This window comes from Amblyomma maculatum, chromosome 10 (genome assembly GCF_055883805.1).
Source record: "Amblyomma maculatum isolate TAMU_Amacu chromosome 10, ASM5588380v1, whole genome shotgun sequence".
NCBI classification, from domain to species: Eukaryota; Metazoa; Arthropoda; class Arachnida; order Ixodida; family Ixodidae; genus Amblyomma; species Amblyomma maculatum.
Genome location: NC_139353.1, coordinates 132,635,397 through 132,662,329, shown reverse-complemented (window position 1 = coordinate 132,662,329; position 26,933 = coordinate 132,635,397). Strand labels below are relative to the sequence as shown.

The window sequence follows — 26,933 nt, the reverse complement described above, 5'->3', positions numbered from 1 at the left end:
CTGGTTACTTGAGTACATTGCAGCTGATTTTATGCTGCGGTAACCACTTTAGATGACAAAGAAAATAATTATTAGCCTTTCTTTTTCCTATGAGGAGGGCAGAAATTTCACGTGCGTGGCACGTGGAAGTCTCCGACAGGCGTGAATACCTTAAGTTGTTGATCCATTCATGTTATTTTTTTGAAATATAAGTCAATAAATGTACGGCTATAAATTTTAAAACTTTTCGAAATACAACAGAGCATATCTGCATTGCATGAACATGCGCAAAACACGAGATAGCAGCGTTACGGTAAGGATTACTAGCAATAAAATTTACGTTTTTTTTTTCTTACAACTGGTCGATATGAACATCAATGTAATGCTACCACAAATCGAGAACGCGCTACTAATGCCTCGCTTATTTATTTATTTATTTATTTTTTACGCCTCAGATATCAAAAGTGGGAAGAATAAAAGCAACAGTAAATCGTGTCACACCGACTGTCAGCAGAATTTTCTTTATAACACCTGGAAAACATGCCTTACGTACCGTTTCTGCTGGCCGTGAATTGAACAGCTCTTCGCTGCTGTACTCATCGCTTCCGCTGCCGGTCGCTTCGATGGCGGTGCTGTCATAGCAGACGGCATCTTCGTCCGTAGTCCGAGCATCGGCACAGTGCTCATGCGGTTCAACAGCCGACTCTTGGCTGGCAGCGATGCTGCAAACCTGCGCGGCTTGCCTTCGGCGATATTCGGTCCGTTGTGGTATGCCGACGCTAGTGCCTCGCAAGTACGCTTTGTATTGCCTCCGAGGCGGCATTCTGATGTCATTACCACGTGCACCGCACGTGCACCGGTCCGAAGGCAAAGCGTAGTAGCACACAAGTGACGTTGTTAGTGGATGAAGCAGTGGAAGAAGGGAGCAGAGCGAGTAGCGAAGTTTTATATATCCTCCTTGGTAGCGACCAAGGAGGATAGTAGCGACTCGCATCAAGCAATTCGCATGAAGTGCAAGTCTTGTAGCGCTTCCTCCTGTAGCGACACTGCGATTATCACAATTTTAAATTGCGGCAAATGTCACTATATTAAGTAACAAGAAAACAATAACAAAATATTTGTATTGTTTATATATTAATCTAAACAGTATACTAAGCTTACAAGAGGTATATATTTTTGAAACATTGTTTACCAACAATTGGCGCTTGCTACCTTAGCGCCAATTCTTTCGTATTAGCAGCAGTTGGCATAATTCTACGGAGTACAACTGGTACGACGTCATAACTACTAAAATTGCCGCATTGTGCCCTTCTCAAGTTCTCATTCCTCGATCTCATTCGTATGATCTGGAGCTGCACGCGACAATGTCTACCCCGCAATTGATGATAAATCATTTTTGAGGGTTTGTAGTCGTGGTCCTGTTTACGCTTTCCCTATCCTCTATCTTCTCTTCCTCTCTCACGAGTCAATAAATTTGTTTACCTACCTAGCCGCGTACAGGAAACACACATAATGAGTTGATAGCCGATGTTGAATTCGTTTCACTTTGCTCGAATAACTGCTAGAGGAAACTTTAGCAAGCCTAGGTGTTCATGACAACGCAATACCAGAAATTCACTTTGTACATAGTAGATCGCGGACTGGTTTTCACTACACGAACGCCAAGAGTTTTATATCGCTGTCCTTGGCATTTATTGCTCCTGGCCGCGGCCGGAGGCGAAACACGAGTGGCAATACTAGTATAGCAGTAAACTTTATTGAACCGTGCACGCAAAATGTAAACTCAGAATGTGCAAGCCACGACGGTTGAGGTAGGCAGGATCTCTTGTCAAAGGCCGCTTGCTGCAGCCTTGGTGAATCAGCTGTGCCGAAACGCCTGAGTAAACCAGCTTTGTCTGCCACAGCTCGTAGCTAATTTTTGTCTATGTTGCACTGGACAGTTCCAGACCATGTGGAAAAGGGTAGATATGTTTCTACACAGGTTTTACTTTTTTGGCCTTCACTGAATAAAGTTTGTACCACCACCACAGGCTTGGCACTCGTCTTTATATATTGCGTGAGCTTGGGGCATGTCCGCACCTAGCAAGTTATTCGACAAAGTCGGTTGCTGGGCGAGTTGGTGACGATGTTCCACATCTACAGCGCGACAAACGAGACTAGAGAGAAAACATGTAACGACAAACACACAAACACACTGCTGTGTTTGTCGTTATATGTGTTCTCTCTTGTCTCGTTTGTAGTGCTGTAGATATGGAACAAGGTATTCGATTTTAACTCTGACTTCTGTTCTTGTGAACGCTTGAGTGGTGCTGCAAATTTCTGGCGTTTAGTGGTGGTACAAGCGGTTCAGGGACAGGACGCAACGGGGTTAAAGTGTTACATCTGGCTGTCCGGTAGGCCGCCTTCAATCCTAGTGACATTGGCCGCTCGATACCCGTAAAATGTAGAACTCGTGGAACACGCGTACTGTGTGGCGTTAGAGCACGTTTAACTTAATTTAGAACTTCGTTTTTCTACCTGTCTGACCACCCCAGCCCTCACCAAAGCCTATCTGAAGAAATAAATTTGTTCAGTTCTGATTTCGATATGTTCTCCGCAGAATTAACTTTAGAGAGAATGGTTTTATGTGGCTATCATTTTTTATTTTGCGCTTTTACTTTCTTTTTTTTTTATTAAACTCTCGCTATTAGATCTTAGACCTTCTAATTTTCTGGCGCATTTTCTCCCAAGAACGCAGCAACCCTGAGTGTTGTTGTTTGGTGCACCATGCCTCAGCTACCGGCGGACCACGTTTTTTAGGGCTGTAATCTCTACTACGGCAACACGCGTCTGCACGCTGCTACTACTCCTACAATGGGTGACCATATTCTAGTAAAGTGGTCAAATTCCCCGCAGTGGGATGTGTATCCCCTAAGGAAGCTTAAATCTAAAGAGCTGCAAGCGAAGCTGATCGACGATCGTAAATATTGCCGGCAGTTGAAAACGGAAGAGGTGGAAGTTGAATGGAAGGATGGCTCATTCTGGCCGGCGTTCATTCTTGCAGTCGGTAAGTAGTCAAGTGTTCGCTCTTTTTTATTTCTTTTTTTTGTTCGCTTTCTATAGCCTTGCTTGAATTTCATGAAGCCTGTTTTCCCTTCTCGCGATGTATGGGGCCTGTGTTGAGTTCTTTGCATGCCCGCGACTACGACCATAGTCGGCAGATGACAGTGTACTACGTGGTACCGAGCTGGTAGAAAAGTAGACAGTTGATACATGTAATTGCAAGGTGGGGGTAATGAAAACAGTTTGCAGAAATAAGGAGTCGAAACGTGGCTACCGGCCGTACGGGTTTCGCACAGTAAGCAGGAAGCCTGTGTTTTCCAACATCAGCAAGTACTGTTGGCGTCAAGTGAAATGCGAACAGTGGAGCGCGTGGAAAAACGAAAAACGTCAAGCTGAGGCAGTCTGCCTGTCGTTGCCGGAAATAGGCGCACTCTTCCGGTTTGCGACTGCCGGCAGCGCTGTAACCCTTGTGTAAACTGCGTGGATGAAGCGAATACTCTTAGCTCTTAGTTCGATATCGTACGGCGCTTTGGTTTTGCTTCCGTTGCGCTCGATTACCCACGCAGGCTACAGCCGCTGCTGGCAGTGAAACGGTGAAACCGCGCTGTGCAAGTCACCATCAAGAATGAATGTGGCGCTTCAGTGGCACAGCGAGAAAACGAACGTAAAAGGAAACAGACAAAACTATCGCTAACTGGAAGAGCTAGCTCTGAATGACAGGCATGCCAGAGCTGGACCTTTTTTCCTTCACTCCGTATTACGTATTTCATTTCATGCTGATAGCAAATATGCCAGTTAAGTGGCATTGTAATCGAAGTATTTTATCAGCATTTTCTTTGCACCAGTGCAAAACTCTGGCAGTGCCACTGTCTCATGCGCTCTCTCCGGCCCTGCGGTATACTGTTTGTCTTTTTTTTTTATTAATAATCTTTAGGCTCGGCTGCTGCAATGGAAAAGAAAAGAACTTCCATTGTCTCGGAAAGTCCTGTGGACATTGAACAGAAGGTAATATGCAGTGTATGAATATTTTGCATGAATGCAGTGCATGAATGTGTACTCTTTTTCATAAATGCGCCTCCCAATATCTCAGCCCTGTAGCAAAGGTATCATCCCATGAAGGAAGTTCTAAGCTTTGGAGGTGTTTGTACTAGAGTTCAGTTTACTGCTGAGAAACTTGGAATGGTGAGGTTGCAAAGCAGCCCACAGTGAAGTATCAGAAGTGAACTGGACTACATACTTCTGCAAAGGCTTTACAAGCCCAAGCAACATTGCATACTGATGCTAATTGATACTCATTGCTTGATGGCATGAAAGATAAATGACAAGAACATTCATAGTTATGATATTTGATTAAGAATGTCTAAATTCCATTCTGTTGCTTATGGATTCGAGGAGAAGAGCAGCATATCATGGGGATGGTAGTCAGATATGTTAAGAAATTTTGTCGGAATAATCTGGCTGCTTCTTGCACAGGACAGGGTTACTTGGTAATATATAGGAAAGTTCTCTGTAATGAAATAAATGTAGTCCAGTTAATGAAGCACACTCTAATTTATAGGAGTTCTTCTTGAGACATTTGATGGAATGTTCAATCTTTTTTTTTATGTTAGGACAAGTCAAACTGTGCAAATTGGTGTTTGTGGGCCAGAGAAACAAGACAGTGCACTGATTGTGCCTGGTCTCTGGCTGAACATTCTGGTTGGCTGGAAAAAGAGAGACCTTGTTTTTGGTGTGCATGGGAGCTGAAATTGCATTTTTTGTGTAAATGCATTTCTAATCAGGTTCATAACAGTTGCACTAAACCTATAAAAATTCAGGGTGCCTGGTTAAGGACCAGTGATGCTTGGTGCTACTACCAGCTTACAGCTAAACTTTGCCCATCTTTTAAAAAAGGTGCAGAGTTTTGCTCTGGGACCATCTTTACCAAAAGTAACCAGGCTGTGGGAGCAGGTGAGCAGCCATATGGTGGTGTCACTTTCGCTGGGGCTGTCAGCGTTCATCAGCTTCAAGGGTACATCAACTGGCGTAACTTCACACCTTCACTCTCGCTCTTTGGGTAAAATCTAGACGTGGATGATATGCAGCCTGTGTGTGCCGATGTGTGGAGCATGGTTGGGCCAAGCGAGGACGCTCTGTATAGCAACAATGTTATTTGGCCTTCGACAACTGCCCTGAAGCAGATATAAGTCACGTTTTTCGTCTTTTAATTATGTGCACTTACGTTCTGTTTCACTGCTGCTGAAACGCATCAGCGAAATGGCGCTTTTTTTTGCATGTGTGATATGTCTGTAAAAAAAGAAGGGCAAGGGACCTAGAGATTTAAATACGCTTTTTCTGGAGTGCCTTGCATACTGCCACTTCATGCAGCTCGAGTACAGAGATGGGGAAGCTTGTTAGCCCTTTCGAGCCCACTCATCTCTCTTTTATACTTGCAAACCACACTGCTAGCCCCTCAAGGGGCCAGTAACATTATGGTTATTGCAATCAATCATTTCACTGATTCATACATAGCATAACCATTTGGTTATGCAGTGCATAATTCACTGAAATGCCCGATTGTAATAATTTCTTGCATTTGCTTGTGGGTAGTTATGTGATGTTAGGAAGATAGTGAGAGACCGGAAAGCGTGGCGTGACATGGTCCATAGGGTCACGAAGAGTCGGACACGACTGAACTGAACTGAAGTTTTTCACATAAGAAACAAACTGTGATGAAACCTTCTTCACTCAGTCGTCAGGCACACATGATAATAGTTCTTAGTATGCACCGCCCTGTATTTCTGGGCAACATTGTCTCGTAGACCTAGCACATATTCGTTCTAAAATGAATAACTCAAGCTCACCGTGCCCCTATTGCAGCCTCTGTATCTGTTTCTGTTTTAGGGCAGTTGTTAAAAAAACGAGTAGCATTGTTGCTATATTGTGCACCCTAGCTTGGCACAACCATGCTCTACGCACCAGAAAATGCAGCCCGCACATCATACGTGTGTTTATGTTTTACCCTCCAGAAAGTGAAAGTGAGGGTGCGAGCTGTATCAGTTGCTGTACCCTCAAAGCTGATGAGTGCTGGCCAGTACCAGTGAGCACAGCACCACCGCAAGGCCATACGCCTGCTCCCGCAACGTTCAAAGCAGCCTGGCTACTTAAAAAAAAAACTACTTTTTATGGAGTACTATCGAGCACCTCTATAATAGAATGCAGAGTACTAGCAAAGAAAGCCTTCATTAAAAGGTTTGCTTTGTTGCGCACTGTATCACATGCAATAGTGCAAACAAAGCATGTTCATAAAAAAAAAACTCCATTTGACGTCAACTGAAGCAATGCCTGATGAAAGAAGTCGATAATTTTCTTCTGGACAATTTTTCCATCCTAATGTGCAATTGCGGCAGACCTTAGCATATTAAAATTCGCAGTGAAACTCGGAAGCACCTTAGTACAGTTGCAGACGGTGTCAATCACGATATTGCCTTTTCCGCTGGCATGTCCTTCGTCACTCCTATCTTCATCTCATGCAAATGCTTGCACCCAGACTGCCCACTTCTACTCAATGCAGGGAGAAGAGAAGTGCCAGGAAGCACTTGCTGTAGTTGATTTTGCTATTTCTTCAGCTCCCAGTTGGATTGGCACAAAACTGCAGCTAATGGCTTTATCGGTGCATTTATGCTGGTTCGCAGAGTTTGCATGTGTTGGTTTTCATGGCTATAACTCGCTATAGCTTCCTACAGCTCACTACTTAGTGCCACCGCCAAGCGGGAACGCAGATATTGTTGCGCTGAGCATGTTTTTCATATTTCGGCTGTGTCTGCTGGCTGTTGAGCCTTCTGCACTTTTTTTTTCATTGGTTTAGCAGTTAAGACGGCTGGCTACTCAGGAGCTCAGATTTTGCTGTGTGGTATTTGTGGTGTCTGCTGGCGCTCCTATGTGCTCTGCAGTTCAATGATGGCTGTGGAGGGCAGTGGTGGCAGTGCTACATGAGTTCATTGTAAAACAACACATCAGTCTTTAGGGATGCTTAAATCCCTGCATTGTTTAGGCAAGTTGATTGTAGAGTTCTTCCATATTGGCCTCGAGATCAAGCAGAGTCGCCACCTAGTGGCATAGCGCTGAACCCAACCCAAAGTGGATGTGTGTTCGCGTCGCGTGCCAGCCCGCAGTGATTTACGTGTGTGCGTGCGGCATGTACAAGAGTGCTTTTTATTTGTTACGCGGTTCCTGTGTGCTTTTGCTTACCTATCTATCTGCTTCTTGCAAAAGAAATATGAACAGGCTATTACCCCATACTTCATTAAAAAAAATACTTGTCCATATCGAGTATGTGATGCTGGAAAGGATATCATCAGTCGCGCTTGAGATTCTTTGAAAAGCGGTGTCTCAAACAATGCGCTGCTGTAGTTAGGCGCCGTGTCAAAGCAAAGCAGGCTGCTGCCGTCAATGCAACTTAATGCAAACGCTCAAAAATTGTATATTCCCCATTCTTTTTGGAATACCGCAACTACTGAAACATGCGACCCAAGTCTGCTGCATAGCAAAATCCAATTTGAACAAGCCACTCTCTGCCTTCAGTATCCACGATAAAGTTGTCCGAGTACTTTTCATCCTTTTTTTTTTTTTTTTTTTGCTGTTCAACCTTTCCCTCGGTGTGTCAGGGGTAGGGCGCTGGACTGCTGATTTCGAGAAGGGGGGGTTCGATCCCAGCCGTTTCGAAAGGCGCTCCTCGGCTGTGGGATTTGAATGCACGTTAAACAATCCCACGTGGTCAACGACACCGAGGCCCGTCCCTACATCAGCCGTCATATAGCCGATGTCGCATGGCGCGTTAAACCCATATATGCATTTCATTTCTTCTTTTATTTTTTCCTCTTGAAGGATTCTGCGAATCTGTAACAGTGATAATGAGCACATTTCCCTTTAGAGAAATGCTAGAACGTTTGAGAAACAAATCTTTGCAGCACCTGTTACACTAAATATTACATAATACACATAGATCAATGCACACTGGTAGTCCATTAGAATCATTAGAACCCCTTTTGGTCTGTGCTGTCTTTCGAGCAAACTGGTTGTTTCTGACGGGGAGTAAAATAGCTTCATACGGGCTTAACCGTCGGTGTTTAGTTTGGGAATAAATGCATATTTATAGTCACATGATCAGATGAACCCATTTCTTTCAGGATAGTTCTATATCCTGCACTTGTTTTGGAAGTAAACGACAGAATCACCCCAAGTCACTGCTCAACAATATTTAAAATGATAAAGAAATCTTCAGCCTTCAAATTCCTTGCCAGAACATGAAAGCGACCAAGCGCAGTTTTTACGATGTCTTCGCAGCTACTGATTCGTAGCTTGCACTTTAACGTTACCGAAAATTAATCGCTGCTAGTCCTAAATTTTGTGTGTGTAAAAGTTCTGTCACATTATGAAATTCATTGTCATTTAAAAAACATAATTACGCTACTAATTTACCATTTATAAGCATCACACACATCAGAAATTCCTTATATTTCCCTCACTTTCAGGGAATCATTTAAAATCATTTCACAATGCAACACCAGATTATCTGCCGCAAGAAGCATCCGCTTTGTGAGCTCGGCAAACTCAATCCACTCACCGCTCTACACGTGAGCAGTCAGCTTTCCTGTGCGGCGAGGTTTCCTGTAGAGTGTCGGCGTAATCTCACTTTTCGGGAATACTTGTGTCTGGTTGACTAGCCAGAGTTAATGTCCACTCAGTTTACGACAACCCGCTGGGCAGTACGCTGTCAGTGCTACATTTAACCTTCATAATCCTTGTGTCAAGTACTATATAATGAACCAGGCTGCCTCGATTCATTCTAAAGTACTGCAGGGCAGAGCACGAACCTTGTATTTCCGTGGGCTTGACACTAAATTTGCCTGTCTCACTTGAATTAGACATGCGCACGCTGATAAAAGGTGATATATTCATGTTCAGGCCCAAGTGTCAGGCCTGTGAGTGCCGCACAACGCAAAAAGCATGCAGAGTGGTGCCAGTAAATCTAAAAGACGGGTGGTTGTGTGCCTTGTTTTCCTAAAATCCACACTTTATTTTTTTTTGCTGCATTGACGAAATCCACAAATGTTTTCCTGCAATATTGGAACACACTAAACAATAAATCGCTAACACATTGCGTAAGGCAGGTTTTCATCGCTAGCAAACCCACCGTAAACTCAGAAGCAGATGTATGCTGCGTGCGTTTCTGTGAGCGCCACCGGCTGCTAATCCCCACTATTGGAGTCACGGTGGCACCACCTCTAGGTCAATCTCGCGGCGAATAGAGGCATGCACAATTCACATGAAAGACAAAAATTTACGTGGGACATATGAACTACTTTGTTATGCAGGTTCTATTTTAGAGGTGCTCGACTGTATTAGCACTGTACCCTAGCCTGGAAGCTGGCCATGCCACTGGTTTGCTATCTGCCGTCCTCTTCATTTGTCTCTGTTTTGCTAATCTTCCTGGGTGGAACCAGATGGGTGCACAAGACCTCTTTTATTTGATGCATTTCAACAGAAGTAGGTTTTGGTGCATACCTATTGCCATATGTACTTTTACAGGACCTACAGTCTGAATGCAGCGAGGCGAAAAAAAGAGTAGCGGAATTGGAAACTCAACTGGATGCTGCAAAAAAAAGCCAAAAAATACAAGGCGGAAAGAAATGAAGCGCGCCAGATGCTTGGTATGTGGTCACTTTTTTCGAAGTCACGTGCATGCAAACTTCTGCTGCTTTTAGACTGGAATTATTTGCTGTGTCATCAAATGCTGTGTAGAGCATAGCAGAAGTGCTAAATCTTATGTATAAGTTGCCAAGTCTGGGACATGTCATGGGGAAAGCATGTTGCAGTGAGCAGAATTCCATCTATCGAACCGTTAGGATTTGCACTGTCCCTGTGTTTACCATCAACACACCTGCACCCCTATTTACATTAGTGCGAGATGGGGCATCACATGGTTTAGCATATTAAATGAAGCACCATCTGCAGTGCATGCAGTACCGTGTGTAGATGTTGCATTCATGTGAATATGGCTTGTTTTTTTATGCTGTCACTATCAAGACTGATGGCGGTCATGTAAAAAAAGCGAAAACAAGAGAAAGCCTTGCACATAATGTGGATAAAGCAGAAATTAGTTGCTGCAGTGGCTTAGTGGGTATGGCATCCAGCTGCTGAACTGCAGGATCTGGAATAGAAGTCATGGATCGATTGGCATAATGCTGGTCAGATGTTTGGGTGTGAAAAGTAACCATAGGTAACTAAATTTAAACTGGCGCCCTTGGCTGGAGTGTCTTTCCTAGTACGTATGCAACTTTGGGACATTAAAGGAGTACTGATGGAAAATAGTAAACAATTCAATACAGGCAGGGATATATGAATGGGACAGCAAGCATCGCCTATACCTATGTTTTCATGAGTTTAGCATTTTGAAAATTTAACTGAACTTTCATCGTCCAATTGGTTCACAAGCACTAAAGTAATGATGCGGTTAAAGATGGCTTCTTGGTGCACTCTTCTGTCCTAGAGGTGTGCCAGATTTTGGCCGCTTTGAAGGCAAGATTGTATAGGAGCTTTGGGGGATGTTTTTCCTAATCCCCGATTCATTTAAATCTACATTTCTCATTGGTAAATAAATTGGGAAATGATTGATGCATGCCATTAATGACTTAACCATTTGGAACAAAGCTGTGTGACTAATAGTACTCAGGAAACAAGTTATGTTAGACTGTCTGAGAGGAAATGAACTGCTGAGGCTAGATGGCACGGTATATGAATCGGTGGAAAAATTAATCTGTCTAAGGGGTCGCCGAATTGGCTCAATGCTATGGTGCTCGGCTGCTGCCACAAAAGAAGCATGCTCGATCTAGGCCGAGGCCATAACATTTTGATGGAAGCAAAATGCCAGAGACTTGGTACTGTGCGATCGATGCCAATACTCTGTAGTTGAAATTAACCTGAGCTCAACACTGGCATCTAAGCCTCAGTGGTCATACAATTGGAAGGGTTGGTAGGTATGAGTATATGTATACAAAAGCTGCTTTCGAGCACTTATGTTACTTTTCTCATTAATTTCACCTGTGGTGCCCTCTGCTATGCATGTGCACCACGCATCGCACAGCACACGGGCGCCTGGCTTTTCGCCTCCACCGAAAAGCCAGGTGCCCGTGGGGTTCTTCACACTTCAGAGGTTTAGGTAGTGACTTTTTCTTTACTTCAGAAACCTATATGCCATTATTTGGTAGCGAAAAGTGGCAAACAGTTAATTTGGCTGTCAGCATTGCAAGAATCTAGACATAATGGCGAGCGTGGGCATTGTCGGCTGCCAAATCAAGTGTGAGATTTTTACTGGCTTAGACGCTGGAGCGTCCTCCCCACGAGACATCGCCTTGCCAGATGGGGTAGTAGCCCGTTATACCTAGTGGCACAGGCAGAGGCATATTATTTAATGTTAATTTTGGGGAGTGGATCTTAAATGAACTGCTGCTGATGACGAGTTAGCATGTTTATTTAAGCTTTATTTTTCTTTTAGATGTTGGCGCTCTGGTTACCCAACTGACCGAAGCAGTTAATGCTGCACAGCCTACTCAAGCAGTTGTGACGCCACTTGAGGAGGCTCAGGTTAGTGCTTTAATCTTGATTGCATGGTTCTCGTTGTTTCCTATGTGAGCCTTTCTCACTCAAACTTTTCTTGAGGGTTATTCAAGAGCTTGGTACTAGTTTCATGGCCACATTGCCATTTGTCATTTAAGGATTAGGAAATTAGAGGCTCGTTATACCAGGTGTTTCAGATAGCACTTACAATTTTTTAAACATAGGGAATTTGAAATGAAAAAAAAAAATTCCGAGACAAATTATCAGTTGCAGTGAATGTAGTGTTCAGCAGTATTCAAAATACTTAGAAAAATCATTACTTAATTTTGCAATTTAAGAAAGTTTGAAGTCATTGACAAGGCAGTGCCACCAGTTTTTTTTTTTCAGCAAATCAAAAGTGAGTTGCTGAGGCTCTGTACTGAGAAAAGTTTGCATTTTTCCCACCTGACGAAAAGCACAGGAGGGTCACCTAGGTTGAACTGTGGGATATTTTAATACATAATTAGCATTTGTGTGTGTGTGTGTGTGGAAATATATATATATATATATATATATATATATATATATATATATATATATATATATATATATATATATATATATATATATATATATATATATATAGGTTTGCTTTGTGGGGTTTAACATTCCAAAGTGACTCAGGCTACAGGAGTTGCCGTAGTGGAGGACTCCGGAAATGTTGACCACCTGGGGTTCTTTAACGTGCACTCGCATCGCACAGCACACGGGCGCCTGGCTTTTCGCCTCCACCGAAAAGCCAGGTGCCCGTGGGGTTCTTCACACTTCAGAGGTTTAGGTAGTGACTTTTTCTTTACTTCAGAAACCTATATGTCATTATTTGGTTCATGACTTGACAGCAGATGTTAGGACAAACCAGATGCTAGCTTTCAGCTACAGATTTACTTATGCAAGAAAAGATGTATGTGCACATGAAAATGATGCCATCTGGCCATGCTCACGAAATGCTCTACAAAAGCATGATCTCTCACCCTTGCATTGTGCTAGATGGCTTGATAACACACGCAGTGCCAGTCTTGTGAATATGATAGGCCTCTGCTTGCTGCTTAACACTTTACTGCTGTGTAGAATAGTTCTTACAAAGTATGATGTCTATGAAAGGCAGTTTAGCAGAATGTCGCAAGCTGTTCCACTTGCCACAGAAACAGGTGACCAGCAAAATGAGTCCATGCATGAACAGCCACCAGTCACTTCATGGCACACATAAAATTATTAGTTCAACATAGTTAAATTGATTAAGACACTCAAAGCTGGGTCAGCTCAGTTTTCGATTCTGTAAAGTTCATTTTGAGGGTGGGCCAAGTCGGTCCTTGGCATGGGAATCGACTCAGTCCTCAATTTGGGCAAAGTTAATTTTCAGAGGTGGGCCACTCAAATTTATCAGGTTTCTACCAACAGAGGTAACCTGCCTGGGATTGCTCCTGAAGGAATGTTTTGAAACTAAAAAAGCAGTCTTGCCAGATACCTTACTCCGGTGGCAGCTGTTACATTGGGCAACCAGGGTGGTGCCTTAATAAATGGCTAGGTGAGTGCAAGAAATCTCTCAGGCTCAGGCTGAAGTTGACAAATTTGAACCTACATTGCAGGAAACACAAATATATACTGATAAGTGATAGCAAAGTAATCTCCTTACACAGCAGTCAAACTGTTATGGAGATAGTGAAAGCTCGTCATATTCACACTGCTTGTGCCACATGTGTTAGAAACTCATCCGTCAAACTGCACAAGGGGGAGGTTGTGTTCTTGGAGAGAAATTTGCGTGTGTGGTCGAAATAAATCATTTTCATGTGTATTCCCTGCCCTGTAAAAGGAACGTTCAGTTAGTGCTTGGTTTGTATTTCTCGCTGTTGTCCTCATTTTTCTGTGCTATGATTTACACTAAATTCAAAGTTCAAAAGCTTATAGTACAAACAGCACTGAATGGATTATAAAATGGAATCCATGCTTTTACTACACATTAATGAGCATTTCTTGCATTGATCTACATTATGCTGAAATGTTTTGGTATTTTAAAGAGGAGGTGTCAGTATGGAATGTTTACTCATTCAAGATAGCTTCCTCAAGCTAGCCTTTGTTATGTGAATTATGAGCAGTGCCTCACATTTTGGACCTATTTTAAAAAATTTGGTTGGCAGTGGGAAAGTAGTGTTTTATTGTTTATTTTAAATTGAGGCACAAAATAGGTTATTAAAGAAGGTACCATTTTTCTTTCTGCAAAATAACGTGCAATTAGTAAGAAGGCCCTTGGTCTGCGACTTGTTTACTAGCTGTTTGAATTGAAATATATCACATCAAAAGAAAGCTTGAGATGTCTTTGAGAGGAGTAATTTTTTAATGCAGTTGCAACAAACAATGATCTACTTGTGTCAATGATTACCTAGTTTGTGTGTGCCATCAAGAAAAAAGCTGGCTGCTGAGGATGACATCTTGCAGCATTAGCAACCTCATCGTTTGGTCCAACAGAAAACAACTAATCTCTTCAGATGCTTCTTCAATTTATGGGCTCTACAGCCGGAAGTCAATGGGGATAAGTCGAGACTAAGGTGGTTGCACTATTGCAATGTTGAGTTGCACACAAGAGGCTATTACTTTGGAACTGTTTATCAGATCAGCTCTTTCATTTATCTAATTTATTGTGCAGTTATGTTGCACAGATTGCAATCATCTTGTGTCATACTTCAGCAAATTAGGCCCCTGTGCCTTTATTTGCATGCTACTGAAACATTAGTCATTTTAATCACACAATAATATGTTAACAGAGTGCTATGGGTAGAGCTACATTACAAGATACCAGAAAGATGTCAGATAAGCCAGTACTCGTGTTCCCATTGAACATCGTTTCAAGCTTGTGCTCTAGTGAAGCTTCACTACAGAAAGTAAACATTCAGAGATGTTTAGTCATCCACACTCAGTTCATTTTTCTGTACCAAAAAAGCAGAGCTTCAAGCTACATTTTTGGGTCTTAGCTTAATCTGGCTATTAAAAAGTTCTGGGTGCAAACATCAAGTAAAATTTGGTTTTACCCGAAAACAAAAGATATTAATTATGAGTTGTGAGGCTTGATTGAGTCTTTTGAAGCTGATGGCTTCTATTTATTTTTGCTCTGCAGAGCTCTCTCATTTTTTTCATCGGCATGCGAAGGAATAATGTTGCACATTAAGATAGCAGTGTTATTACTTGATGTTTTGTTTTGCATTTGCAGGTGACCATTTGAGATGGGGTCAAGTTGAGTAAACAGCTGCTTGACCGAATTAAACACAGGGCTGGCAAACATGCCACGAAATTTGCAAGAAATGTGGCTCGAGCAGTGTTCACGCCCGAGGAGTTACAAGGAAGCTCCTTGTACGGGCGTGTTTGCAACGCCAGGAAAGGGGAGCCTACAAAGAGGGCTCTAGATAAGGCAAAACTGGATGCCGTAATCTGTAAGTCTTTTGGAGCTTCGGTAGTGTGGTGCATGAGGCGTCAGATATATAGTTAACACAGCTGCTCTTTTTTATTTGTTGCCAACAATATAATGATTGCGCATATCTGCAGCACTGCGCATAATGCTCCCATTTGCACTGCTCATGCTCTTCAGATTTAATTTACAAAAGTTGCCATATGCTAGCATCTGTCTTCGTACAGAAAGGTTTCTGATGTGTATATATATATATATATATATATCTTTTTTTTTCAGCCTACACATGCTCACAGTATGGGGTACCGGCCCGTGAGATCACTGGGACTTTGTCCACCATGCTAGCACGCGGGCAAAATTGAATAAACGATTTTTGAGCCCCAGAAGTGATGAATTTGTTTTCTGAATGACTCCCGAAGGCAGTTCAGAACATAGATGAACCACACATTTTTCAAGTATACTTGCGCATATATGTGCACTGTTGGGATTGTGGGAAGTGATCCGATATTTTGTCGCAGGGTCTTCAAAACCAGGCCCTAAGTACAAGGCCTAAACAAAGGAAGTACATCTATTCAAAGAAATATAAGCTCATAAAACGAATGCTTCAATTTGAACATAATTCCTTCGAACATCCTCCTAATATCCTATAGCCGTCCTTCCTTCGAACTTCCTTCTAACCAAAAATTGGCCACTGCCTGTGAACTCAACTCAAACTGACAACTTTCTGTTCACTGGGAGCTCAAAGGAAATTCACAGGATGGTCAGAGAAAGTTAATTCACTGTGAATTCAAAATCAGTAGCCAATTCTCAGTTCAGAGGAAGTTGCTTCCTTCTGACTTTTTTGAGTTCACATTGAACTCAAAGGATGTTCCCATTTTTATAAGGGATCCCTCACAAGTCAATTCACCGCAAGAATTTTTTCCCTCACAAGTCAATTCACCGCAAGAATTTTTTAGCTAAATTCATTAACACCAGAGATATCGGCGATTAAGAATGGCGCTCCTCATCGCTCTCCTCAACTCAACACTCGGAGACACCAGAAAAAAAAAACGAAGAAAAAAGAGCTCGGGAACTCCGCCCCACTAGCCCCGCCCACGAAGCGTCATATGGTGACGCTCGGTTAACAGACTTCCGGTCGTCGCGGCTGTTTTCCCCAAGCGTCGCGCGTGCATTCACAGTCTCTGCCTTCCCCGTCCCGTCTGCGTTTGCATAGCTTTCAACCTTGTCTGCTGTCTTCCTCGGCCGCCGGTTTCTTCAGTTTCTTGACCTCTCGCAATTGTGTGCGACAGCAGCCCGAACGACTCGGGTTGTTCGCGAGCGCATACCTGCAGGTGGGAAACTGCTGTCCACACATACCGGCGGCCGCCGCGGAGGGATCACTTTCCTTCATATCCCTGTGCCATTCAGCGCAAATTAGCGTGCACTCCTGCCGAGCACGGCTTTCTGCAAGACCGCTTTCTTCTCTCGCGCTGCCTGGATCAGTCTCTTCTCTCTGGATCAGTACCGTCTTCTGCGGTTTGACCAACGGCGGCCGGTGACCCCTCGCGGAGTTGACGCGATAGCATCGACTCTGCATGGATGGTGGCAGACGATCGAGCGTGCGAGTTGCCCGCGTGCAAACATATGTCGTCGTCGCTTTCAGTCCGGAGCTGCTTTCATTATCGTCGGCGAGAGGCATATCTTGTGCAACGAATGGAAAGTATACGCATACGTATCACCGACGAGAGCACAAACTGATGATCGCTACAAAGTTTGGATATCGGATGACAGGTGAGCACGAATTAATCGTCCGCGAACCTTAAAATTGAGATTAACAGAAAAGATAGTGCAGTGTTTTTTTTTTTACGTCCTTTCGCACATCGTTTAGTAAGTGCCAATGCGTAACGTGCACGCGTGCTTTATTTCGTGTACGCATCGTCCGAGCCAGAATCGACGGCGCAAAACATCAGCAAAGCAGCTCGGCACATTCAGTTCGGCAGCACAGGTTGTCACTGATTTTCGCAGCGACACGAAAGAATCGCGCACATGAGCATGCATGAGCATTCCAAAACGCCGTCCACCGTGGCTTCGACGCAAATAAACAAGGCCTAGCGACGACCGGGGGGCAGCGCACGATCGGAGTGCCGTCGGCCGCAGCGCCCGCGGACGGCATCTCTGCGGTAACCGGAAGAAGTGGAGGTTTCCGAACGCCTGAAGCTAGCGCTCTTCCATTTTTCTGAATTTTCTATCGCTGTGAGTTATCTGTGATCTCGTCATCCTTCGGGATGGCGGGCACACGACCCCTGTGCCCACCCGCCACCATCGAACATGCTGCGGCGTACTCGACGGGTCACCTCAACGTCGCGGACGTGGAGCTTCCAGACTCGGCAGATGACTCCACAGTGACTGAGATGGATTCTGACAGCAGCTACACGCCTGTACAGTCGCGCCGCCTGAAAAGGAAGCTGCGCCGAACATCAATAATAAGTGAGACACTAAAGAAGAATGCTGAAAAGCAAGAGATCTTTTCCGAGGCCTTCGTACCAACAACGGCAACGGCGAATCTGAATGTTATAAACAGACAGCACCTGACCCAGTTTTTCTACCAGCTGGTTCCCGGTGAAGTTGACGAAGTCAGAATTAATCCCTGGAAGAATGTCCTGATCGTGGATGTCAAATTCCAGGCTACAGTGGACAAGCTGAAAGGAATTGGTGCGCTTGGCAACATGCCTGTCCGTTCCTTTCTTGCATATGGGGAAAAGACTACTGCGGGTGTAATCACCGACGTTGACCCCGAGATAAGTGAAAGCGATCTCTGCACGCTGATCAAATCTACGGCGCGCATTGTGGATGTTCATCGTTTCGGTCGCTCAAAGTGTGTTAAATTAGTCTTTGAAACTGAATCCCTCCCGTCCCACGTTATAGTGGGCTATGTGAGACACCCAGTTCGGATGTACGTTCCAAGACCTACTCAGTGCCACAAATGCCACAAGATCGGACATGCGAGTGCCGTTTGTCGAAACGAGGTATCCTGCCGTTGATGCGGCGGTACGCCTCCTCATGACACATGCCAGACGGAGACTATCAAGTGTGCGGACTGTTCGGGTGCCCATGAAGCAACGGCTAAGGATTGCCCTAAAGTTAGGAACGAAAGACGTATACTAAAGAAGATGGTGCGAGATAACTCGACTCATCAAGAAGCGGCTGCATCTATTCGTCGTAGCAAACACCGTTCCCGACGCCGACACAAGGAATCGGAAAGCAAGTCTAGCCTGGATAAGTCAACTTCAGAGTTAACGTCAGCTCAGGTGCCACAACAGATTGAATCTAATCCCGTTAAGAATACTCTTGCTGTAATGTCACTGGCAATGTCACAGGCCAAGGATCAGACAGAAGCTGTTGTATTACCTGCCGCCTCTGATGTTGAGTGGCCTGCTCGACCATCAAAGGCCATTTCCAGGCCTCATCCCAGTTTGGTTGCCACACGTGCTGAAAATTCCGACAACCTCGACAGCCAGCAGGTGAATGAAATGCTGAAACAGCTGGTTCGTTCAATGCGGGTGCTGCTCTCCAGCATCAACACGCAAACAGCAAAGTTTGCTGCTCAGTTTTTGGACGCATTGCAGCCGCTCTTGGCGGCATTGCAATAATTCACAATGGCGCAACAAACTAACGATGACGATGCACTTGCGCCGCAGTGTAGTGATGCAATGGAATGCCCAAGGCCTGCGTGGCCGGCTGAGTGATTTCCGACAGCGGGTACAGAAGTACCGCTTTCCCGTGATTGTGATCTGTGAGCCCAACATGCCAGCTGCTTTCTGCCTTTCTGGATATGTTCTGCTGTGGTCTCGAGAAGCAGACGAAACAAGCAAAGTGCTGGTGTGTGTGCGCCAAGACATTGCGCACGTCCGCCATGCTCTGCAGCCCCACAGCACGAACCACTACATTTGTTTGACATTAACCCTGAAAGGACGAGTATGTTCTGCAATTGGCGCCTATATTCCACCGAGAGAGGGCTTGGACAAGTCATATCTATTTTCAACAATTGAGTGCTGTACAGCTCCTCGTATTATTGTGGGGGACTTTAATGCTCACCACCCTCAGTGGGGTAGTGCCATAATGAGCAATCCAGGACGAGACCTGGCAGACTTTATGCATACCCAAGATCTCGTCATTATAAACGACGGCTCACCGACGTTTCTACGCGGAACAACCTACAGCAGCTGCTTGGATGTAGCGTTTGTTTCCAGAAGCCTCCATCCCTCTGTTTCTTGGTGTAGTGATGTGGAAACACATGGGAGTGATCACATACCAACGTACGTATGCATCAAGTGGTTTGCACCTGCCACTTCGCCTCGTGTGCAATACACAGACTGGCCCGCCTTTAGGGCATCGGTGGAGATTTCCAGCGTGGACCTCCGGTCACCATCTCAAATAGAGGGCCTCATTACTTCCTCTCTAAGTGAGAACACTCGCTATGTTTGCGTGCCGATGTCAGTGTCCAGCATCGACGTGGAATTCGAGCGACTTCGCGCGATCCGTCGGCGAGCTGAAAGGAAGTTCTACGCCACGTTCTACGCCACCAGGAGAGGCTAGGACGACAACGTTTGAGGCAGTTCTGCTCATCACTGGATCCCCGTAAGCCCCTGTCGCGTATCTGGCATGTTGCAAGAAGCTTGCGCACACCTCCGCGAGAAAGGCACCCGTTTCGTGCCCTGGTCCTTTATCAAAGCCGCAATGAAGTTGGCGTAGCTGAAGATTTTTGTAAAATGGTTGTGGGCACAAACAAGGCAGAGATACCAATTTCAGTGGTTTTCGCGCCACCTTCGCCAAATGATCAGTACGACGTGCCCTTTAGAATAGCTGAATTAGACGCCGCTCTTGCTTCTTGTCGGCATTCATCTGCATCTGGTCCTGACGGGATTGCTTATACAACCTTATTTACCGTTGCGCTAACTGGCCTGGTGAGTGAACAGCCAGCTAACATCCACATAAGTGCATATGCTGACATCTGCATCTGGGCCTCTGGTTCGACGCGCCCACAACTACGTGCGAGATTGCAACGAGCTGTGTCATCGACATCGACGTACTTACGGCGTCAAGGTTTATTCTTAGCGGCAGAAAAGTGTGCAGTGATCGCGTTTACGGGAAAATATGTCAGCCGCTACCCGATTACCCTTCATGGAGTCGTAATACCATACGTCTCCAGGCACAGATTCTTGGGAGTAATTATTGACCACCGACTATCTTGGTCGAAACATTACTATGGTGAAGAAAAGGCTAATTAATTTTTGCCATGTACTTCGTTACATATTTGGCATTAAATGGGGTCCAACTGAGCGCTCCTTAATACGTCTTCCTGTACTCTCTAGTATGAGCCTTTTATGCTTGCGGACTTTAGAGAGAGTACAATCGCAGGCACTGAAAATATGCCTTGGACTGCCTAGATGCACCTCTAACAAAGGTACACTTGAAGAGCCACATGCTCGCCCAATATCCATATACTTGTCACACGAACCACTTCGTGTATATTTACGAGCACTTACAAGACATAGTTTTCACCCACTCAGCAAGATTTTGGATGAAAGGCCCGACTGCAGTTTTACAAGTGCACTCCGCTGCCATCAGTCGCAAGTACCGACAGGATATGCCCTCCCATATCGTCCCGCCCAACCACCTTGGACGATGGATAAACATTTGGTGCACCTTCGTGTTCCCGGAATACTAAAGAAACCAGTGGTGCCAAATAGTGCACTCAAAACAACTTACTCTGGCGCACATCTGGTCAGAATATCCTCATTATATTCACGTATACACCGATGGATCTGTGTCAGCACAGGCATCCGCTGCAGCTGTGGTCATACCAACTCAGAAAACGACTCTGCATTTCCTTTTGGGATATACCTCTACATCAACCGCTGCTGAACTTGTAGCCATTCGGGAAGCTATTCGCTACATATGTGGGGAACCACCTCAAAAATGGTGTATATTCACGGACTCAAAAACTGCATTACAAATTTTTGAAACTTCTTACAACACACTGCCTATCAGTCCCTGGCACTAAACATTATGGAGCTCTCCACATCTGCCCAGCTGCAAGGCCACATGATAATGTTTCAATGGATCCCTGCCCACTGCGGGCTCCATGGGAATGAACAGGCCGATGTTGAAGCGAAAAGCGCACTCATCAATGACCTCCAAACAGTTGTGCCTTTTTCAAGAGGTGACACGACGTACCTTCTTACGAGTTGTATGAATAATTCTACAGCAGCTTACTGGGCCCAGCCAGACGCCCGACACATTCGTCTAAGAAGGCTCGATCAAACATTAAAATTTTATGTTCCGCGTGATATTCCGCGTCATCAGGCATGCTCACTACATAGACTTCGTTTAAACGTGGCTTTCATGCAAAGTACTTACATTTATATAATTGGACAGATGGACTCGCCGGAATGTTCAACTTGTGGCATCCCAGAGACTGTGGATCATATACTATTGGTGTGCCCAGCGTATTCGCGCGAAAGAAGTGTGCTAGCGGCTTCCTTGAAGCGTTTAGACACGAGGCCTTTATCGGAGGAACTGCTGGGCGCTTGGCAGGACAAGGGGAAGGGTTTCCAGGCAGTGCGTGCTCTCTGCCGTTTTTTGTGCGCCAGCGGACTTGATTCGCGCTTATAAAACAAGCTACTGTGTCTGTATATGTATTTCATATGCCTTTTCCCACATCGTCACCCATCATGACCTTCTTTCTTCTCTCTTTCCCCTTCCCCAGTGCAGAGTAGCAGGCCATATTTGAATTATTCCGGCCAACCTCTCTGCCTCTTCCTTTCAATAAATACATCTATCGATCTATCGATCCATCGATCCATCGATCCATCGATCCATCCATCCATCCATCCATCTCTCTATCTATCTATCTATCTAATCTGCGGTAACCTGGTAGCATCCGGTGCTGCACATAAACGGTGCGAATTTGTGTACTTTCGCGATGAAGCTGAGGACAGGCCTTTTTTGACGCACGTTTCATTTACACGAAGGTTGATGCTGCCTTTTTAATCGGTACGATGCTGAATCGGACCAGATCGTGCTCTTTTCGCACTGCTGCACCGACGCGCACTTTCAGTCGGACACACAACGTTTAGGAAGTGCCAATGCGTAACGTGCAAGCGTGTTTTATCTCATGTGTACGCATCGGCCGAGCCAGAAACAACGGCGCAAAATGTGAGCAAAGCAGCTCGCCACATGCAGTTCGGCAGCGCAGATTGTCACCTCTTTCCGAAGCTACACGCAAGAATCGTGCACAGGAGCACGCGAGTGACTACACTAGAGACGCAGCGAAGCGGACGATTCTAAAACGCCGTCCGCCATGGGTGCGATGCGCTCTCTCCCTCGAGACCGGCCAAGGCCTAGCCACAAGCAGGGAGCAGCGCACGACCGGAGTGCCGTCGGCCGCAGCGGCCGCACCTGGCGGCATCCGGTGCTGCACTTAAGCGATGCGAATTTGTGTACTTTCGCGATGAAGCTGAGGGTAGACGTTTTTTTGACGCACGTTCCATTTAATTATCAACACGCCGCACAAATGGTCGATGCGGCAAAGACGAGACGGGACACAGGGCTGCAGTACGCTGCTGCGCCGTCGGTCGGTACATGAAGGTTGATGCTGCCTATTTATTCGGTATGGTGTTAATCCGGACCAGCTGGTGCTCTTTTCGCACACCTGCACCGACGCGCGCTTTCGTACACCAGCTTTCCGGTTAACATCGCGAACCGAAGCGCCAAGCTCGGGTTCACGCATGCATTGCAGCACTCTAGCAGATGACTTTCGCAGCTACCGGAAGTGTGTCCGTGACGTAGTGGCCGTTGCGGCTGCAGCCAATGGCAGCCTGTCGTGGCCTGTCTCTCTCGTGACTTCTGACGTAGTTAATCACGGCAGAATAGTCCCAAATCTCGCCGCCACGCGGAAATGGCAAAGCCCGCGAATTTTAAAAAACGCTGTTTTTAAAATTTGATAATAAATCGCTGAATTTTTTCCCAGGAGTTTTACTTTGGACGAATGCTCGGAAGCATTTATTCTAGACATTGAAAACGTTTGTAAGTGACCTTTCTAGCCGTTTCATACCCCCTTTAAGTGACCGCTATCCCCGCTGCTCTATAAGCAGAGGAAGTGGACACGTTCGCCTAAAGCTATGCACGTATGGATAGAGTCCCCCTATTCTAACAATCCTGATTGATCGAGATGCGAACACAATCGGTCACTCTACGCCCTCCACCACGTGGGACAGCACTACGCCTAAGCTGTAAGCAGAAGCGTCACATGTCAGCTGTATTTCTTCCATAGATCATACAGTTCCAAAATTATGTCTTCACTGATCCAATTTTTACAGTGTCTGAAACATGCGTCACTCTGGCTGAACCCTTTTCATGTGCTGCTTATGGGTAACAGTCAATGGAGAGGCTCTCGCCACTTGCTAGGTCAGTCAAAAATTTGGCACATTTACTAGGCCCAAAAATGCCTTTGGTTGAGTCACGTTACTTGACTTAGGCGCTTCTCGAATCGCCTTTACTTTTTCCGGTCTTGGGTGTACGCCATACCTGTCCAGCTCATGTCCCATAAAACAAACTTTTTCTTGCAAAAATTTGCATTTTCCTGCGTTTACAAGGATGCCGTGCTTACTAAACGTTTGCAGCCCTTGCTCGGAACGGTGATAGCACTCCGTCAGGTCTTTACCTGCTATTAACACATCGTCCAGGTAACAGGCAGTTTCTGGTATGTTTCGTAACATCTGGTCCTTCGCGTCCTGAAACATTGCGGGTGCGCTTTCCACACCGTACGGCTGTAGCCGGAAGCTGAACAGAGATATGTGCTTGTCCACCGGCAGCAATTCTTGTGCCTGCTCATCCAACTCAAGCTGCAGGTAAGTCTTAGACAAATCTAGTATTGTGAACACGAGCCCTCCAACCAGTGACGGGAATATGTCCTCTGGCAGAGGCTGCGGATCGTGGTCGAGTTCAATAACCCGATCTGTAATCCCCCCATATCCTAACCTACTTTTCTGCTTTCTTTGGGACGATTGCTAGCGGTGTAGCCCACGCACTGTGCCTCTCTGTACACCACATCAGCCTTCTCAAGTTCAAGCAATTTATTCTCCACCTGTTCGCGCAATGCATATGGTACTGGTCTCGTCTTACAAAAGACCGGATGCGCATAGTTTTCATTTTGATGTTACCAGTGAATCCCTGAATAGAACCAGAACCTGGCTCAAACACATCACTGTATAGCCGTTTTAACCTGTTCTCGGCTTCCGCTTCTACCACCTGCCTGCCCTCCTGTACGTTATCAACGTCAGTTTACAACGACTGAACAGCACTGTGCAAGTCAACATTTAGTGTCGTTACCTAATCGCTACCCAAAACGTCGGCATGCGAGCTCCAGTTTTTGGCTTTGCAATGATCAGGGGCAGATCGTAGGTTCGGTTCTGATTTTCACTTTGAGTGAAGTACCGATATACCCGCTTAGACGTATGTATGTCGTCTTTTGAACATGGGCAGTTTGGAAAATTTTCATTAAGGTCTCTTTCAGACATTATTGTCACAGCGGCTCCGGTGTCTAATTCCATCTGAATCTCTTTGCCATTTACTTCTACTTGAAGGACAATAGGTGGTCACCCTTTAACTTCATTCGTCGTAAAAACTGTAAGCAAGTCGGTTTCTGCCAAGGGCTCCTACACTCTGCATCACCTTTGTTTTGCACATTTTCGCTACATGACCCGGCTTCGAGCATTTGAAACACGTACTTTTCAGGAAAGGACAACTGGCGTATGCAGTCCGCTGCATCCATGACAGACGCGAACAGTGCTTTTCTCACGTTGCTTCCTAGTGCCGTTTTGAGGGGCACGCTGCTCGTTGCTAGGGGCATTCTCTTTTGTCGCGTGTCGCCGGCCTTGCGTTAGATTCCCGATACCAGCAGATATCAGCCTGACTGGTGGTTGACCCCTCAGGTACCATTTCTCTGGTATATTTCTGAACACTTCACAAGGCGGTGGCAATTTTGCAAACTCGCTCCCAGGTGACTTCGTCATCCGACAGGGCAAGAAGACGACATCGGATAGAATCCACTTGCATTCCAGAAATCAGTCGCTCTCGGAGCGCTTCTTCCGAAAACCTGCCAAACGAGCACGTGGAAGCCAGACGCCTCAGCTCGACAATGAACTGTGCCAGGCTTTCGTGCGGCTCTTGCTTTCGCTGGTATAAGTGATACCGTTCGGTAACCACTCACCGTTTTGGTGCATAGTGCTGTCGGAGAACATCTGTGGCTTCTTCGTACTTGACTTCCGTGGGCTTCTTCAGTAGCAGAAGGCTACTCGGAGTCACGTAAGCCTTTTCACCAAGGACAGTCAAGAAGACTTGCAACTTCTTACTTGCGTCTATTCCATCGGCGGTTGCGTACAGGTCAAACGTTTCCATGTAGACGTCGAAATTGCCAGAGTCCGGGCAGAACTCGCCCAACGATCCGAGGGTGGGGTTCATCACTGATGTCCCCGCTTGCCGTGGCGTCGTCGTCGTTTCCTGAGGCTTGGTCATTGCTGTTCCTGAACGAACCCATCCTCGTCGCCTTGTTATTCGGAGACGTCGAGAAGGCAAGACTTTATTCGGACAGCAACATGAACATGCAGACAACAAGGATTCAGTGGCTTCGTTTTATAAAGGAAGCCTGGGTGCAACCGAGGCATGCTATTGGCTAGCGCTACAGTCACATACGCGAATCATGACTGCGTACATCAGATAGCGGCAGACAGTAGCAAGGTGGTAGCGAGCTTGATAAGTGTTGCGATGATATAACAAGAGGTAACGAAGTGAACGACTCGGCGGTATAGAGGTAAGCAAGACACATTTGGAAGAATGGTAGATAAATGGTAGAAAGGGGACAAATGGAAGCTGAATCGAAATTGAACATGGGTATTTAAATATAACCCGGGACTAAACGATAAGTCGTTAAAGGTGACAGATTATCTAAGTTAGGAAACATAGAAAGGTTTAGAACGGTGATGATTACAACCACCCTGTGTTAAAGAGGACTCTCCTACCATCCATCCAGCATATTTTGTGTTTTGGAAGAGGGTGACCATCTTTTTCTCCCTTTCAGCGGTTTGCCTCTTCAGCCTGCCATTTGCAGCCTTTCCAGCTCTAGTTGCTTTTTTATGAAATCCGAACGTGACGACAGTATGGCCTTGTCCACACCCACTCATTCTGGGCTCTCCGAGAGCACTCAAAATATGCCCCTGAAACAGGGAACCGCTTCTTCTATCGATTTAAAACGCGTGTCAGTGAAATCAGACATCAAAGTCTGTGCAATTCACCTGCCTTTTTGAACCATCTTAGCATATAAAAAGTTCAGACACGAATTTCGCGTTCACATTGTAGCACGAATATTTCCGGAAGAATTGTCGAGCGATGAGCTCTAGTACCTAACCGCTAAAATAACTCACTACACGCGCACACACACACACACACACACACACACACACACACACACACACACACACACACACACACACACACTCAGAGGAGTCGAATTCGCGTCACTATTCCAAGTGAAAACAAGATTCCTTGCGAGATGGTATCCCTGCCTTCGCCCTTTTTCGGAAATTTGTCTCATATTCGTTCTACAAAGGCCCGTGTGAACCATCGCCCTGGTCCTATAATTCATTAGTCAGTATTTGTAGCTCTGCCCTCAGCGATACCGAAAGAATTACTCTCTACAGGGGCCTCACTTTTTGTCCCTCAACTGGTAGAATAGTGCATTTTAATTGATAAAAAATTTGTGTAAATTTGCTCGCAACACGAGACTATGGGGATATTTTCATGACCGTCCGCGCACGGCAGAAACTCTCCCTGTCATACC

General features: G+C 45.4%; 1 pseudogene; it reads right to left on the bottom strand.

Moving 5' to 3' along the window:
• The window catches only part of LOC146177486 (uncharacterized), a 70,470-nt pseudogene extending 44,858 nt beyond the window's left edge, over positions 1 to 25,612 (bottom strand).
• Positions 25,613 to 26,933: the final 1,321 nt, after the last annotated feature.